We start from the raw sequence: 4,427 nt of genomic DNA, 5'->3' as shown, positions 1-4,427 counted from the left end.
CGCAGATATATATCACACTTGCATACAGGGATGAGGTCGAGGCTGATTCTTCAGAGTCATGAGGCAGCTTGAGAGAACTTCCCAAAGATTCTGTACAGTGACTCGGACCAAGGCCAGTAAAATGTTGCCTCGAAGTCAGCATTGACTACATCCCTGCTTGGAACTGAAAAGATCCATTGATCTGTGCACAAAAAAGAACACTGCTCAAGACATTCATTATTGATGGACCTTTTATTTTTATTTTTCATTGTTTCTTGCTCTCGAGGAATTACTTCTGAGATTCAGTTATACCAAATAAAATTGAATATCATCTTCATCAAGTGTTTCACCACCGAATGTCTTGTTTGAAATTGACGTGTCTCATGCAGAAGTCCACAGTCCTTAGGGTTGGCATGAAGAATCCATAGAAGTCCAGTAAGGAAAGCCACAAGCATCTCTGCTTGAAGGACCAAATCTGGTTTCCTGAAGCAGTCTAATTTTAGATGAATTTGGAAAGCTCCATGGAGTAAAAATTTTTAAAGCAGCAACGCCCTCATTCTGAAATCTGCTCTTCCAATAATGTTACTACAGACAGGAGCAGCTCTGAATTCAGTTCTGATAATCAACCTGTTCATAAAACAAATAATAATAAGGAAATAATGCAAGCCCATAACCATACATAGCTTGGGTTAGTTCAAATTTTGTCCTTTCAGTGCAAGAACGCCCTTAATAGCAAAACATTTTTGTGCACCCCATCGGTGCAGAAATGCCCCTATGCCTGCTGGTAAGGGCGTTGTTTGCACCGACATGATGATATGATAGAGGGATAGTGGCTTACTCCTGAGACCATAGTAATTGGCAATTTGCCATGATGTAATCTAAAAAAGTGTGAACTGATTGTTTTCCCCCAAATAAATGAATCATGGAAATTAAAATATGCAATAAATTAAATCAATGAAAGCAAAATACACACTTTCATACAGTACACCTTGGACGAGCACAACACCCCCCCCCCCCATCAATGGGGTGTCTTCATTGCTGAGAAGTCCAGTCAAGATAGGGATTTGTGTTTGCCTTTTTCATTTTGCATTATCCTTGGGTCAATGTGTACAGATTTCACCCCCATCTGCATTACGATCATGGTGAATTATTAATAATAATACAGTTTACATGTAACCTACCATTTAAGAGTTGATAAACTGAATCAATCAGCTGGTTGCAAGAACACACATTGTAGCAGACACAGTTATGGTGGTTCGCAGGTTTCTTGTTTATTCCAGACTTCTTTGTCATCATAACTGTAGTAAGCAATTAAAAGCAAAAAGCAAAGAGATAAAACATGTTCATGAAATTAATATACAAGTTAAGCTCAGTTGCCAGTGTGTTAATCATTATAGTAGTCCCAGAGTGTTTTAATTAAAGTCACTTCTGGCCTGGGGAGGGGCACTATGGTTCCTCAGCCATGGGCGGTGCAATTAAAGAAAATTATGAAATCATACCTTTTGCTTTAATTCACAAAAAAAAAGCTTGTAATAGAATGCTAAACTTTGGTGTACATATTCCTTTCTAGAGCATTCCTAACAACTTTACTTTAAAAACTGTGGTATAAAAAAAATCCTTTCATGTTTTTTTTTAAATATTTTTTCTTAACTTCTTAAATGTATTTTTTTTTTAATTGTTATTTTCAAGACAAAGTTCATCAGTGACATTAAATTACTATTGTCAATAAAAAAAATTACCCAATTAACTTTTTACATGTAATCATGTTTTTGTCTGACATGTACTTAAACAAACACAATGTTGCAAAATTTCCTGACCCTGTACCTGGGAATTGCAAATTTGGTCTCAAAAGTTGCGTGAGACTTAAAAGTAAAACGCCAGTCAGTGGTGCGGTAATAAAATGTTGAGTGGCAGATTTATTCATAAAAACGTGAAGGGGGACCATATGCCCCCCCCCCGAGTATTGTGTTTGATGTAAAAGGATGTAAAAAAAAAATCATGATTATGCATTCAATATTAATAAAATAATAATGATGCACCATATGAGACACCCTTTTACTGTAAGCACCTGGAAAAGCATTGTAATCATCCATTAAACAATTTAAAGTGGAAAAAAAATCTGTCATCTATATAGCACCTCATGTGCTTGCATAAAAATCAAGTTAAGACTAGAGTCAGTTACATAGTAGCCCGGGGGGGGGGGGGACTCACGAAATAATGCATATGGGGATGTGCCGCTGGAATTGGTAGCCTTTTTGGAAGAAATCCCTAAACATGGGGTATGGTTTTATGCTGGAAAATCCCTAAACATGGCCCAATTTTTAGATACTGGCCTTAAACATGGGTCCATATTCTACTCCAATGTCTTAGGTGCAAATACAAAATTACCTTACATTTTGGGCCATAACTTTTTTCTTTTTTCTTTGCTTGTCAAGTTTTCCAGGCGAAAATGTGCCCCCCCCCCCTTGTGGAAATCCTGGATCCGCCCCTGTAATGAATCCCTAATAATGGGTACCTTTATAGACAAAATGACCTGTAAATATGGGTACGGGTTTCAAACCTTCAGCCGCACACCTTTGTCCAAACAAAATCTAAGTACCTCCCCCCGGCATAGTAGACCTACATATTGAATCTAAAAAATAGATTTATTTAAGCTTACATGTATATCTTTTTATATTTATATGTGATGGATATTAAAAATGTGACTCATACGGCACATCATTACAAATCAACGACACAAATAGACTGTCCTTGCAAAGAACCTCTTGTGCAATCTGCCCGTAAGAAATTTTAAAAAGAGCCCCGGGCGGGCAACTCCCTATTCAATGTTAAAACTTCCCCAAGAATGTGGCAGATGTGGCCAATAGGTTAGCCCAATAACATCTTTAAAAATAATTAATAATATACATGTAGACCCCCTATACCTTTGTTGTTGTTTTTTGGCCTGGCGAAAAGTGTGGAGAACCCCCCCCCCCTCCAAAAAATAAATGAATAAATAAATAAAATAATAATAAATAAATTTTAAAAATTCCTCCAAAGTCAAGAGCAAAATTTTCATTCTATCCCAGGCCAGGCAAAGGAAAGTCATAAAAAGGGAGGTTAGACAGACTCTTAAAAAAGAGAGACTAATGGAGAGGATCTAATAATGGAAGTCTTTGATTTAAAGCATAACGTTAAATTAAAAATCCTTTGGCTTTAGTTAAAAACAAAAAATTGCTTTCTGTCAAGTGTTTCTCAAAACAAAAGTTGTGGCCATTCGACTGCATTGAATCCATTTACTGGATGGTTATTCGCCGTTGAAACTGATATAACTTAAAAATCATTTCAAATATGAACAATAATAATCTTTTAAGGTCATTTTCGATGTTTCATACATAATTAGAGCCTACAAATTTACTTGCTTCAGGGTGATTTTTAACAGCACTGCACCGGGAATGTCCTGCCGTGTTGTTGGTACGACAGTGCATTACCGACACAAAAAGTCAAGTGTGGGACTGGGTTTAAACTGTGTGGTAAAAAAAAATTTGAAGGTGAAATTTCGGCTGGCGATAAAGATACATTTTCACATTTTACAAAATAATTTTTTCCCTGGCATAGGTATAAAACATATAAATTCTCTGAAAACATACATAATGGAGAAAGAAAGCTGTGAAAAATGAATATTTTCTACTTACTCTCTTCCACAATCACGATTATTGCAAGGATTATTTTGCTTCATCAGCTAGTCTTGTGCTGCAGACCCTGTTTACAGCTGCAAATCGTCTGCAAATCAGCTGCAACTTGCGTTCAATCGCAAGCCTTTTTCTTGCAACGCAAATTGGCGATTGATTGCTAGTTGCAGTCGATCGGAATCGGCTGCAAAGTTGCAGTCGATTTGCAATCAATTGCAACGTAACTTTCTTGCAACGCCCCATAAGACAGATATAGGATGAATGGCTAAGTAACTTTTCTTAAAACTGCAGATTCTGTATTTCATAAATACAACATGGCTAAGAATTTAGCCCTAACTTTAAGACAGTTGTGAGCTGTCTTAATTGTTGTAGTTTCAAGGCAATTTCAGCCAACAAAATTTTATAATTTATACCTATATTGCATTTCGAGCTCCTACCTCATTTTTTAAACCGATTTTCATGAAATTTGGAACACACATTAGTCTTAAGGTAAGGAGGTGGAAGATTTTTTTTCTTTTTCAGAAATTGTGTTGCCATGGTAACAATATATTATGGCCCAAATTTTGCCGTTTAAAATACTTCATTAGTTTTATACCAATTCTCATGAAAGTTGGCTCACACATTGGATTTGAGGAAAAGATGTGCAAGACACATTTTTGCATGTGTCGGAAAATGTGTTTCCATGGTAACGGTATATTATGGCAAAAATTATGTATAAATCTCGCTGTTCTAACTATTTCTCTAGTTTTTAACCAATTTTCATGAAATGTGGCACAA

At 36.3% G+C, this 4,427-nt stretch overlaps 1 long non-coding RNA gene across 1 annotated transcript; it reads right to left on the bottom strand.

Moving 5' to 3' along the window:
- Positions 1-231: 231 nt before the first annotated feature.
- On the bottom strand, positions 232-3,898 carry LOC129278596 (uncharacterized). Its single transcript, XR_010296889.1, has 3 exons — positions 3,654-3,898; positions 1,161-1,277; positions 232-606 (listed from the first exon to the last, which is right to left on the bottom strand). It is a non-coding gene; the product is annotated as an uncharacterized LOC129278596 (long non-coding RNA).
- Positions 3,899-4,427: the final 529 nt, after the last annotated feature.

Source organism: Lytechinus pictus, unplaced genomic scaffold (assembly GCF_037042905.1).
Source record: "Lytechinus pictus isolate F3 Inbred unplaced genomic scaffold, Lp3.0 scaffold_31, whole genome shotgun sequence".
NCBI classification, from domain to species: Eukaryota; Metazoa; Echinodermata; class Echinoidea; order Temnopleuroida; family Toxopneustidae; genus Lytechinus; species Lytechinus pictus.
The sequence above is the reverse complement of the archived record's forward strand: the minus strand, read 5'-3'. Positions and strand labels throughout refer to the sequence as shown.